The sequence below is a fragment of the Lithobates pipiens genome, unplaced genomic scaffold (genome assembly GCF_037356315.1).
Source record: "Lithobates pipiens isolate NorthernLeopardFrog02 unplaced genomic scaffold, aLitPip1_a1.2 Scaffold_1, whole genome shotgun sequence".
NCBI classification, from domain to species: domain Eukaryota; kingdom Metazoa; phylum Chordata; class Amphibia; order Anura; family Ranidae; genus Lithobates; species Lithobates pipiens.
The window spans coordinates 125,190,032-125,203,877 of NW_027507685.1; the positions used below are offsets into that span (position 1 = coordinate 125,190,032).

Here is a 13,846-nt window from a genome sequence, read left to right on the forward strand (position 1 = left end):
ATCTAGAGGTGTTCATACATTATCCCTCGTGATTTGAGATTCCTTCTAACGTGTATATTGGTTGGGTACTGTTGTCTGGTCATCGGACTTGTTGCAGCAATTAAGCTTAGTTGTGGGAAATGGCCCATGGGATCCTGCCAAAATGTCATGTGGAATCTGGTAGTGGCTTAAAAGATGGGTGGAAGGGGGACAGGTAAGGAGTATATGTCAGGGCTGGCTTAGCCCTTCCTTCTCTGGGCTGGCCGCTCAGCTGTCGGCCAATTGCCAGCTCTCTTCTCTCTCCATAGTTACCAGCTGTTCCTGATGATGCTCGTCTGACCTGCCTACTTAAAGCCTTCCAGCTCACTTCACCTCTGCCTTCGCCTTGGTCACATGACTAGAAACCATCTCCTGCAGTTTGTTTAAAGACTGGCTTGCTGACATCCCTTCTGGCTCCTTATCCTGCTTGCTGTTGCTCTGCTTGGATCCCTGACTTCTGGCCTGGCTGACTACCCGATCTGGTTACTGGACTCTGGCTATGCTTGAATACGCTTTTTCTATTTACCTTTTTATTTTTATTAATAAACAAGTGTGATTTAATTGTCCTTCTGTCTCAGTCTGATTCATGGTTTCTGACAGTATAGGAATGATGGAGTGCTCGTGTTTCTTGTCTGATTACCGGTTGGTTGTCCGTTATTGAGGGTAATAGTGAAACTAAAGCTTGGTTTTACTTTACATATGAATAGCAAGGTTTCATAAGAATTTTTTCATATGTATCTATATAAAAATGGCAAATCACAAAAACACAAACTAGATACAAAGATAAAGCCAGAGTTTTATGTGCAATCAAAATGTGGTATTATGGTACATTTTTGATGTTACTCACATGTGGTGACACACCAAGTTTGATAATGTTGCTCACATCCGAACCCTTAAATGGAAGGGCAATACCTTCTTTACCTAAATGCATTTACTCCATTTAGGTAAAAAATTTCCTAGTAGCTGTATGCCCCCCCCCCTATATATTTACCTGTATCCTCATTCGATCCAGCACTGTGCCATGCTGCAGCGCCACTAGTCTCTGTTCCTCTTATAACAGGACACAGAAGTAGCAGAGGCTCCCATACCTGCCTGTGAAGTGGCACACCTGTAGTGACAAAAAATAAATAAAAAATTATCCCACATGACATTTTCTATCCACTTTCTTCTGCTTGGAAACAAAGTGGCTGAGATTCCCCTCAGCATCCTTACCAGACCCATAGCTTAGATCATAGACCTGAGCAGGAGGTGTGCCAGGTGTGCCTGGGCACACTCTAATCAGTCTGTGTGGTGCTGATTCCTCCTGCTGCCCAGGCTTCCCCCCATGTTGCCCCCACCCCACCCCCCAGTGCTGCTGGTTTCCCTCCTCTCTTCTCCCCTTGGCTGCAGCGGGGGTTGTTTCAGGATGGAGAGTGGGAGAAAGGGCTAGTCAATATGTCATTTAATAGCCCCTTCCTTTTCTAAATGAACACACTGTATTCATTCATAACTGATGCATAGTAAACTGTGATTCAGTTTGTGAATGAACAGGAAGCTGCACAGCACTACCCATTTATTAACTGTCCCATGCAAATGAGGCTGCAAAGAAAGGCACATGGGTTTAAGCTTTGGGGGTGCATACCCTAATGCAATAGGCTGCGCACACCTACAGTATCTCATAAAAGTGAGTACACCCCTCACATTTTTGTAAATATTTTATTGTATCTTTTCATGTGACAACACTGAAGAAATGACACTTTGCTACAATGTAAAATAGTGAGTGTACAGCTTGTATAACAGTGTAAATTTGCTGTCCCCTCAAAATAACTCAACACACAGCCATTAATGTCTAAACCACTGCCAACAAAAGTGAGTACACCCCTAAGTGAAAATGTCCAAATTGAGCCCAGATTGTCAATAGTGTGCGTGACCACTTTCCAGCACTGCCTTAGGCATTGAGTTCACCAGAACTTCACAGGTTGCCACTGGAGTCCTCTTCCACTCCTCCATGATGACATCATGGAGTTGGTAGATGTTGGAGATCTTACGCTCCTCCACCTTCCGTTTGAGGATGCCCCATAGATGCTCAATAGGGTTTAGGTCTGGAGACATGCTTTACTCTCAGCTTCACCTTTACTCTCAGCTTCTTTAGCAAGGTGGCGGTTGTCTTAGAGGTGTGTTGGGGTTAGGAATACTGCCCTGCAGTCCAGTCACCGAAGGGAGGAGATCATGCTCTGCTTCAGTATGTCACAGCACATGTTGGCATTCATGGTTCCCTCAATGAACTGTGGCTCCCCAGTGTCGGCAACACTCTTGCAGCCCCAGACCATGACACTCTTACAACTTGATTGTAGGCAACACACACTTGTCTTTGTACTGCTCACCTAGTTAACGCCACACACTCGTTTGACACCATCTGAACCAAATAAGTTTATCTTGGTCTCGTCAGACCACAGGACCTGGTTCCAGTAATCCATGTCCTTAATCTGCTTGTCTTCAGCAAACTGTTTGTGGGCTTTCTTGTGCATTATCTTTATTTTTTAAATACAAATGTTTTATTGAAGAAATTCAGCCAGTACAATAAAAGAGAAATAGTATAGCATGGAATACATACACTGGTAGGATCAACACAAGTATACATTGTAATAAGTGATGACAGTCGGGAGGAAGTCCAGTGCGGGGGAGGTAGGAAGAGGAAAGTCTCCACCGACCTTGAGGAGCAAGGCTACCCGCTACTCAACTTAGACCCGTAAAGAAAAAAAAGAAAAGTCACAGATACCTGCCATCCATGGGCTAGTACAACAAATATAACAAAATAACAAAAACACAACAACAGAATATCAAGGGAGCTACGGGTAAATCTGTAACGAGGTACATGCACAGGAGGATCATGAGGCAGGGGGGTCCACCCATGGAAAAGGGAGCAGGGTGTTCATGGGCCAGGAGGCCAGAATTTCCATTTCAGCTCATATGTGGGTATTGTGTCCATTATAGTGTGGAACACCCTTTCCATTAGTTGAATGGCCGCCATGCGTTTGAGGATTTGGTCCCATGGGACTCCTGGGGTGCGCCAAAAGAGAGCAATAGCCCAATGTACTGCTCTAAATAAAGTATGGGTAAGTTTTTGTTCGGGTGGAGTGGCTCTGGGGATATCCGCAAAGAATAGGCACATCTGGTAAGTGAGGGTGGATGAAGTCCCCGTGATATCAGCCACCCTCTCTGTTACCCGCTGCCACAAGACCCTCAGCGATGGACAGCTCCAAAAAATGTGTAAATGTGTACCTCTAGCGGGGCAACCTCTGAAGCAGTTCTCCGTGACCAAGGGGAAAAATGTATGGCGTTTAGCCGGGGTATAATACCATCTTGTGTGGAGTTTCTTTCACCGCGACAGATTTAGTGCATTTATGCATGTTTGAGATTCGCAGCGACCACTCCTCGGGGGAGGTCACCTCGCTAGTCTCTACCTCCCATTGTAGTAAAGCTGAGGATTTGGCAGGTAGGCCCGGGCCACTCAGATAGCCATATAACAGGGAGATCGTACCCTTATCCCTGGAGGAGGGGCCACACAGATCTTCAAATGTTGCAAGGGGGTTTGCTTTGTACCTGGAGTAGTGTGTGTCGTAGAAATGTCTAATTTGGAGGTATTTGTAAAACTCCAATCTAGGGAGGGAGTGGGAGGATTCTAAGGATAGGAAGGAGCGGATCACCACGTCCACCAATAAAGAGTCCAGGGTGACCAACCCCCCGTTACCCATAATGAGAAGGTATCGGGGTTGGAGAACGCTGCAGGAAAGGAGGGGTCAGCCAAAAACGACACCAGTTTAGGGTGGGAAGGGAGGAGGGAGAATTTATGTTTATAAAGGGACCATAAGTACAGAGATTGACCAACCACAGCATTCAGGGCAGAAATATCCCTAGGGCAGATAGATTTAGCCCATAACAGGCCCGGGAGATAGAAAGGGGCAATAGAAGCCTGCTCAAAGCGGAGCCAGGGTATACTGTGTGGGGAAGTGTGCCATTGACTAATTGCAGGAGTCTAGCTGAAACATAGTACAGCCAGAGATTAGGCAGGCCCAGGCCACCCAAGGGTTGCAATCTGTATAGCATCTGTTTGCCCAGGCGTGGTTTTTTATGACTCCAAATAAATTTGTTCACGTCGCGCTGTAGTTGTTCAATCGTCTGTTTGGGTACATAATTAGGAAGGGCTCTAAAAAAGAATAAAAGTTTGGGAAGTATAGACATTTTAACCGCCTGTATTCTGCCTAAGAACGTGATATGGAAGGTGCTTCAGGAATGTAGTAGCTGCCTGAGGCGAATAAATGCAGGGGGGTAATTGGCACAGTAGAGTTTTTGGAGGGATGGGGCCAGTTTAATTCCCAGATAGGGTAGCGTCAGGCCATCCGTGGGGAAGCTGAAATTGGTTTGGATCAAGGTCTTAGTGCTAAGGGGGAAATTTATTGAGAGAGCTGAGCATTTTGAGAGGTTAACCCCTAGGCCGAAGATTTCTTGGAACCTACGAAGGGTGGTTATAAGGTTTGGGATAGAGACAATGGGGTCTGGCAGGAACATAAGGACATCGTCCGCATAAAGGCTCAATTTAAATTCATGATCACCCTTCGTATAACCCCTAATATTATTATCTAGGCGGATAGCTTGGGCGAGAGGTTCGATGGCAAGGGCGAATAAAAGAGGTGACAGCCCTGCCTCGTACCCCTGCCCAAAGAAAGTAATCTGAGTTACAGCCCGGCAGCCTAATTCTAGTGCAGGGATGGTGGTATAATTGCCCGCAACCCGTGGACAAAGGCTCCTGAAAAAACAAATTTTGCTAGTATTTGTTCTAAGAAGGGCCATAGGACACTATCAAAGGCCTTGTGAATATCTAGGCTCAGGAGGAGCACCTTACGGGACTGTAGGTCAGCGTCTTGGATTTAGTTGGCCGTGGGTCTGATGTTGTCAGTGATTTGTCTTGAGGGGATAAACCCTGTCTGGTCAGGGAAAACTAGGTAGGTAATAATGTTTGACAGTCGGTCCACTAAAATGCGGCCAAAGATCTTCAAGTCTGTATTAATAACAGAGATCGGCCTGTAGTTCTGGGGGAGGGAGTGGTCTTTATTAGGTTTCGGGATCAAGGACATGTTTGCCAAAAGCATGTCATCCGGGAATTTATTACCTTTGAGGACAAAGTTGAATAATGATTGTAAGTGCGGGATCAGGGTGCCCAGGAATTTTTTAAAATAAGGAGCAGAATAACCATCTGGCCCCGGGGTCTTGGAGGGTTTCAGGGACCGGACAACTTTAATAATCTCGAGGTCCGAGCATGGGGCATTCAGTTGCTGGATTTGCTCAGGCGTGAGAGAGGGAAGGGGTAGATCACTCAGCCATGTGCCGAGGGCTGGGTCTGGGGGGAGGTCGGGGGGGAGAGTAAGTCTGAATACAATTTAGTGAAGATATTAAGGATTCCCCGGGGGGTGAGAGACCATGTTGCCATCGTGATTCCTAAGTTTAGGAGTGAGAGGGTTGGAGGGAATGGTTGAGCTTTCTTGCGAACATCGCCAAGGCAGAGTTGCTGTGGAGGAGGAACTTGGCCCTAGACCACCGCAATGCCTTCTCCGTCCGGTCTGATTGAATCTTATCTAGGTCAAGCCTAAGGGTACTGATTTGTTTGAGTATGTCTGGGGTGTGGCTCTGAGAGTGGCGATGATAAAGATTGTCGAGGTCCGTGGTAAGTCTAGTTATGTCTATGAGGCGTTGTTTCTTTCTCTCCACTGCCAATTGAATCAGGTGTCCACGCACCACCACAAAGTGTGGCTGGGGAGATACCGTCCGTTTTATTGATAGTAAAATATTCTTCTATATGTTTAGTCATGAAGGGGAGTGCTGCTGGATCCGATAGGAGAGCCTCATTCAGTCTCCAGCTGGCCTCTGAAGGCTTTAAACCAATATGGGATAAATCTAGGGAGACCATCTGGTGGTCCGACCAAGGACAGGAATGAATGGCGGCAGAGGTGGAGTTGGCCAAGAGGATAGGGGAGCAAAATAGGTAATCCAGTCTACAGTAACTGTCGTGGGAGTGGGAATAAAATGTATATTCCCTTGCCCCAATATTGTGTGCCCTCCATGCGTCTACCAAAGTATGTAAGTGTAGGCTGGATTTTAGAGATTTGGGGAAAGCATTAGTGGTCGCACCCGGCTTACTCCTATCCAGGGACGAGTGTGCCACCAAATTAAAGTCTCCAGCGAGGATAATATGGGGAGAGCTGTATTTGTTGTGCATCATCTTTAGAAGAGGTTTCCTTCTGGGACGACAGCCATGCAGACCAATTTGATTCAGCATGCGGCGTATGGCCTGAGCACTGACAGGCTGACCCCCCATCCCTTCAATCTCTGCAGCAATGCTGGCAGCACTCATACGACTATTTTACAAAGACAGCCTCTGGATATGACGCTGAGCATGTGCACTCAACTTCTTTGGTCGACCATTGTGAGGCCTGTTCTGAGTGGAACCTGTCCTGTTAAACCGCTGTATGGTCTTGGCCACCATGCTGCCGCTCAGTTTCAGGGTCTTGGCAAGCTTCTACTAGCCTATGCCAACTTTATGTAGAGCAACAATTCTTTTTTTCAGATCCTCTGAGAGTTCTTTGCCATGAAGTGCCATGTTGAACTTCCAGTGACCAGTATGAGAGAGTGAGAGCAATAACAACACATGTAACACACCTGCTTCCCATTCACACCTGAAACCTTGTAACACTAATGCCGCATACACACCATCAAGCAATCTGGTGGAAAAGTCCGGCGGACTCAAGTCCGCCCGACAATCCCCCCGTGTGTAGGCTCCGGCGGACTTTTTTTTACCCAAAAGTCCGGCGGACTTAGAAAGTAGTTTTGCACTTCAATCTTTCCGCCGGACTCGCATTTCGGCGGACAATCCGGCCATGTGTGTGCCAGTCCGCCATACTTTTGAAATGTCCCTCATTTTGAGCGTGTCTCCAGGTAGCCGGGGCCAGCGAAGGAGGCGTCGCTGGCCCCGTCACCTGGTATGGACTTAAAGGGGAATCCCTACGCCGAAAAATCGGCGTGGGGGTCCCCCCCTAGGTCCACATCAGACCCTTATACGAGCACGCTTCCCGGCCGGCCAGGAAAGGGGGTGGGAACGAGCGAGCGCCCCCCCTCCTGAGCCGTGCCAGGCCGCATGCCCTCAACATGGGGGGGTGCCTTGGGGAAGGGGGGGTTGTGCGGCCCCCCCACCCCAAAGCACCTTGTCTCCATGTTGATGAGGCCTCTTCCCGACAACCCTGGCCGTTGGTTGTCGGGGTCTGCGGGCTGGGGGCTTATCGGAATCCGGGAGCCCCCGTGTATTCCCATTATTTCAAGATTTATTTTAATTCAAGATTTGGGAATAACTTTGAACAGATATTTGTTTTTTGTTTTTTTGCACTATATGTGTTTAAATTAACTTATGATACATAGGAATTGTTTTATATATGATACATGTGTTTTACCTAATTTCTCTCTTATCCTCCCCTCTCACCCCCTCTCTCACACCCCCTCTTTCTCTCTTATCCTCCCCTCTCACCCCCTCTCTCACACCCCCTCTTTCTCTCTTATCCTCCCCTCTCACCCCCTCTCTCACACCCCCTCTTTCTCTCTTATCCTCCCCTCTCACCCCCTCTCTCACACCCCCTCTTTCTCTCTTATCCTCCCCTCTCACCCCCTATCTCACACCCCCTCTTTCTATCTTATCCTCCCCTCTCATCCCCTCTCTCACACCCCCTCTTTCTCTCTTCTCCTCCTCTCTCACCCCCTCTCTCACACCCCCTCTTTCTCTCTTATCCTCCTCTCTCACCCCCTCTCTCACACCCCCTCTTTCTCTCTTATCCTCCCCTCTCACCCCCTCTCTCACACCCCCTCTTTCTCTCTTCTCCTCCCCTCTCACCCCCTCTCTCACACCCCCTCTTTCTCTCTTATCCTCCTCTCTCACCCCTTCTCTCACACCCCCTCTTTCTCTCTTATCCTCCCCTCTCACCCCCTCTCTCACACCCCCTCTTTCTCTCTTCTCCTACTCTTTCACCCCTCTCACACCCCCTCTTTCTCTCTTATCCTCCACTCTCACACCCTCTCTCACACCCCCTCTTTCTCTCTTATGCTCCCCTCTCACCCCCTCTCTCACACACCCTCTTTCTCTTGTATCCTCCTCTCTCACCCCCTCTTTCTCTCTTATCCTCCCCTCTCACCCCCTCTCTCACACCCCTCTTTCTCTCTTATCCTCCCCTCTCACCCCCTCTCTCACACCCCCTCTTTCTCTCACCCCCACTCTCCCTCACCTATTTCTCTCTCTCATTCCCCTCTCTCTTGCCTCCTACCTTCCTTAAAAAACAAAAAACAAAGAGGTGATCAAATATCACCCAAAGTAAGCTCAATTTGTGGGAAAAAAAATGATATACATTTTATTTGGTACAGTGTTGCATATTGTCAGTTAAAGTAACGCAGTGCTGTATCGCGAACGGGGTGAATATTCCAGAGGTCAAGTGGTTAACATGGATTCCAATGCCTCTAGTTACATAGTAGGTGAGGTTGAAAAAAGACACAAGTCCATCAAGTCCAACTTATATGTGTGATTATATGTCAGTATTACATTGTATATCCCTGTATGTTGCAGTCGTTCAGGTGCTTAGCTAATAGTTTCTTGAAACTATCAATCCCCCCGCTGAGACCACTGCCTGTGGAAGGGAATTCCACATCCTTGCCTCTCTTATAGTAAAGAACCCCCTACGTAGTTTAAGGTTAAACCTCCTTTCTTCTCATTTTAATGAGTGGCCACGTGTCTTGTTAAACTCCCTTCCACAAAAAAAGTTTTCTCCCTATTGTGGGGTCACCAGTATGGTATTTGTATATTGAAATCATATCCCCTCTCAAGCGTCTCTTCTACAGAGAGAATAAGTTCAGTGCTCGCAACCTTTCCTCATAACTAGTATCCTCCAGACCCTTTATTAGCTTTGTTGCCCTTCTTTGTACTCGCTCCATTTCCAGTACATCCTTCCTCAGGACTGGTGCTATGAACTGGACAGCATACTCCAGGTGTGGCCGGACCAGAGTCTTGTAGAGCGGGAGAATTATTGATTTATCTCTGGAGTTAATCCCCTTTTTAATGCATGCCAATATTCTGTTTGCTTTGTTAGCAGCAGCTTGGTATTGCATGCCATTACTGAGCCTATCATCTACCAGGACCCCCAGGTCATTTTCCACCACTTTTTGCACACAGAAGAAAGGACTGTATTGCCGTTTTGCACTAACTTATTTGCACTCTGCACTGAGAGCATCTCTGCTGATTATTGCACAGTTCATTTTGCATTTTGCACATTTATATTTGCACTCATCTTATTTACAGAATAAATATTCTAGTGTTTCAACATCATTTATTTTGCACTTTGAAATCAGTTACTTTACAACCCACTGTGGATATTGTTTGCATGTACTACCTTTAGCAGTACACCTGTTTTTATTTTTATTTTTTTCTACAGAAGTATTATTGTGTTTTCACATTATCTATTTTGCACTTTGCTACCAGTCACTGTACCACACAATGGGGGTTATTTACGAAAGGCAAATCCACTTTGCACTGAAAGTGCACTTGGAAGTGCAGTCGCTGTAAATCTAAGGGGTAGATCTGGAATGAGGGGAAGCTCTGCTTATTTTATCCTCCAATCATGAGCAGGCTAAAATGCTGTTTTTTTTTTTCCTTGCATATGCCCCTCGGATCTACAGCGACTTTACTTCCAAAGTGCAATTGCAGTGCAAAGTGGATTTTCCTTTAGTAAATAACCCCTACTGTGGTTATTATTTACACTGTTGATTTATTTGTACTGCTATCTTTAGCAGTATTCTTTCTCTGATTATTTGGTTCTCTTTTAAAGAGAACAGCGCAGCACCAACCCCCATTTGTTTTAATATTCTTAATGGGTATGGGTATTCGGGGCTTGCAGCAGTTTTTTATATGCCTTTTTTTATATACCTTTCATTTTCAACATAGTAGCGCAGGAATATATATAATATATATATCTTTTTCACCACTTTTTCACACCAGTGCACTAAACAAAAGTAGAACATGTTTCATTTTTTTCATGCATCTGGAACGCAGCAAAACATATCAAAAATGCACAAAAATGCATCAAAAATGCACTGGAACGCACTTATCCCTATTTATAATGCAGAAAAAATAAAGCAAAACATGCACCAAAACACATCAAAATGCATAAAAAAATGCATGTTAATGTGCATACAGACACACATTCAGGATGCAGAACATGTGATGTGAACCAGTCCTAAATGCCATATCTGTGTTTACAGTGCGTTTACAACATGCTTGCGTTGAGTTTATATAGAAGTGAATGGAAGTGGTTGCAAAGTGGCAATGCCTGCTGAACTCTGCAGTGGGTACATCTATATCTGCTCTTTATTTTAACCATGTGCCGTTGATAGGTGGTTGGGAAGCGCTAGAAGTGTAAGCATCTATTCTCAACACCCGTGGCAAAGAGCCTCACAGGGGTCTCAAACTGGTGGTCCCTACAGCTGTTGTGAAACTACAAGTCCCATGAGGCATTGCAAGGCTGTTAGTTACAAGCATGACTGACGTTGCATATACACGGTCGGACAAAGCTGTTGGAAATTCCGATCGTTCGAAACGTAATGACGTTCGTTCGTTAGGACAGGACTACGTTGAGACTAGCAGCCAATAGCTTTGGTCTCGTAATTTGATCTGCGCATACGAAGCACTTTGTCCGATCGGAATTCTCTACAAACAAACGGAAAAAGTCTGATCTGATTTTTTTGTCTAAAAATTTGAGATCCTGCTCTCAAATTTTTCACGTCGGAATTTCCAACGGAAAAAGTCCGATAGAGCCCACACACGATCGGATTTTCCGACAATATAATCTGATTGGACCTTTTCCGTCGGAATTTCCGACCGTGTGTACGGGCATTGCAAGCATGACTCCCACAGGCAGAGGCATGATGGGACTTGTAGTTTTGCAACAGCTGGAGGGCCACTATCAAATTGGTGGCCCCTCCAGCTGTTGCGAAACTACAAGTCCCATGAGGCATTGCAAGGATGACAGTTACAAGGATGACTCCCACAGGCAGAGGCATGATGGGACTTGTAGTTTTGCAACAGACAGTTTGAGACCCCTGCCTGAGTCGAATCTCTTGTTTAGCCCGCAGGCTGAAGGAGAGAAATCTACACTTGCATGGCTTTGTTCTCACACCGCATATCTCCGCATAAAGGGGGGTTCATCCCTATAAGTAGCAGCATCATCCCTTCCCTCTTTACTGACTATCATTGAGAGTAGTTTACTTTTAAAGAATATCCTTTAGGCTGGATTCACACTTATGCATTTTTAGTGCTTTTTGCATTTTTCAGATTTGCACTACAGAGCGTGTTCCATAGGAAATGGACTGTAGTGCAAATCTGCAAAATGCAAAAAGCACTAAAACTGCATAGATGTGAATCCAGCCTTAGTGACTGGTACTACATTGCACACCTGAGCTAGAGAAGGAGTTTTATAGCCTGTAGGAAAATCTGCATTCTTCTGGGGGTTGGGGGTGGATATGAGAGAGCTTTCTTTCCTGCCCAGCTGTTACAGGCATTCATTCTTGTCTGCTGCAACAGGGAGAGGTGGATCATTTCTCGCTCACTTTGGTGCCGCAGGCCTCCGCAGCCGTCTCCGACATCCGAACATGGCTCAGCGCGACCCGTAAAAGTACCGAGAGATCTGAAGATTGTGATCCTAGGACCTTCCAGGTATGTAGAACCTGAAAACAAAAATATTTGTAATGCAGAAATGTGAAAGGATTGTCTTGCAGGAAATTGGAAGAGTTCACGTTCCAGTTTGTATTTAAACTCGTCTTGCAAAGGCGAAATGATCTGATGCCTTAGAAAATCTCACAGTTTATTGGGATGGCCAATATATGCAGCCAGTTTAGAAACAAATTTGATTACTTTGGCGGACCAGGTCTTGAATGTGCTTTCCATGTATGCTTCTTTTTTTATGTGATTTATATAACTATAAACTTTGATCTTCCATATTTTTGTTGCAATAAATGTAAAGATTTGTAGAAAAGGAACTGTATTTCTGTCCAAAACTAGTTTTTTGGGGGGGATTTGGGTAGAATGGAATGTATCTAAACTCTTTTACCTCTTATACCTACAGATAAGCCTAAAATAAGGCTTGCTTGTAGGTTTTGTGAATATCTCCTAAACTTGCACAGTTTAGAAAATATTCAGAGTGCATGTAGCCGGTGACGTCACTGAAGGTCTGGCATAATGTGCGGGTGACGTCACTGAAGGTCTGCCATACCGTGCCGGTGATGTCACTGAAGGTCTGGCATACCGTGTCGGTGACGTCACTGAAGGTCTGGCGTAAACTTGCCGGTGACGTCACTGAAGGTCTGGCATACTGTGTCGGTGACGTCACTGAAGGTCTGGCGTAAACTTGCCGGTGACGTCACTGAAGGTCTGGCATACTGTGTCGGTGACGTCACTGAAGGTCTGGCTTTCCGTGCCAGCCTTCAGAGCCTGTGCCATAAAAGAAGACGCCCACACACATGTGCGGAAGTAATGTCATCGTGCCCTCGCCCACTCATGTAGCTGAAGGCCACGTACCCAGAAGGAAGATCAGGTGAAGAGGGTTTGTTTCAAGGAACACTGTATTACCAAATGTATTGGGACACCTGCCTTTACACCAGGGGTCTCAAACTGGCGGCCCTCCAGCTGTTGTGAAACTACAAGTCCCATGAGGCATTGCAGGGCTGACAGTTATGAGCATGACTCCCACAGGCAGAGGCATGATGGGACTTGTAGTTTCGCAAAACAGCTAGAAGGCTGCCAGTTTTAGACCCCTGCTTTACACGCACATGAATTTTAATGGCATTCCAGTCTTAGTCTGTAGGGTTCAATATTGAGTTGGCCCTCCATTTGCTATAACTATAACAACTTCAACTCTTTTGAGAAGGCTGTCCATAAGGTTTAAGAGTGTGTCTATGGGAATGTTTGACCATTCTTCCAGAAGCACATAAGTGAGGTCAGGCTCTGATGTGGACAAGACGACCTGGCTCACAGTCTCCACTCTAATTCATCCCAAAGGTGTTCTGTCAGGTTGAGGTCAGGACTGTCAAGTTCTGGTGCACAGTCATGTTGGAACAGGAAGGGGCCATCATCAAACTGTTCCCACAAAGTTGGGAGCATGAAGTTGTCCAAAATGTCTTGGTATGCTGATGCCTAAAGATTTACCTTTACTGGAACTAGGGGGCCAAGCCCAACCCTTTAAAAACAACCCCACGCTATAATACCCCCCCCCCCCCCCCACCAAATGATTTGGACAAATGCACAAAGCAAGGCCCTTAAAGACATGGATGAGCGAGTTTGGAGTGGAAGAATTGACTGGTCTGCATCAATATATCAAGACATTTTGGACCACTTCGTGCTCCCAACTTTGTGGGAACAGTTTGGGGTGGCCCCATCCTGTTCCAACATGACTGCGCACCAGAACTTGACTGACCTGCACAGAGTTCCTCAACTCGATAGAACATCTTTGGGATGAATTAGAGCAGAGACTGCGAGCCAGGCCTTCTCATCCACATAACCTCACAAATGCTTCTGGAAGAACGGTCAAACATTCCCATAAAAACTCCTAAACCTTGTGGACAGCCTTCCCAGAAGAGCTGAAGCTGTTAGAGCTGCAAAGGGTGGGCCAACTCAATATTGAACCCTACGAACTAAGACTGGAATGCCATTAAAGTTCATGTGCGTGTAAAGGCAGGTGTCCCAATACTTTTGGTAATATAGTGTAAGTCTCTC

The 13,846-nt window shown here is 46.1% G+C and overlaps 1 protein-coding gene and 1 long non-coding RNA gene across 3 annotated transcripts in view; one reads left to right on the plus strand and one right to left on the minus strand.

The window, feature by feature from the left end:
• Positions 1-1,008: 1,008 nt before the first annotated feature.
• Positions 1,009-13,846, minus strand: part of LOC143974590 (uncharacterized) — a 112,784-nt gene continuing 99,946 nt past the window's right edge. The window contains exon 3 of one of the 2 annotated variants that reach the window (XR_013272249.1): positions 1,009-1,126. This is a non-coding gene — a long non-coding RNA (uncharacterized LOC143974590). Of the gene's footprint in view, positions 1,127-11,656; positions 11,803-13,846 lie in introns of those variants that run through there. The other variant, XR_013272247.1, reaches the window with a different exon arrangement.
• Positions 11,643-13,846, plus strand: part of TOR4A (torsin family 4 member A) — an 87,934-nt gene continuing 85,730 nt past the window's right edge. Inside the window, exon 1 of the mRNA XM_077476121.1 lies at positions 11,643-11,791. The gene's annotated coding sequence lies outside the window, so the exon portion shown is untranslated. The remainder of the gene's footprint in view (positions 11,792-13,846) is intronic.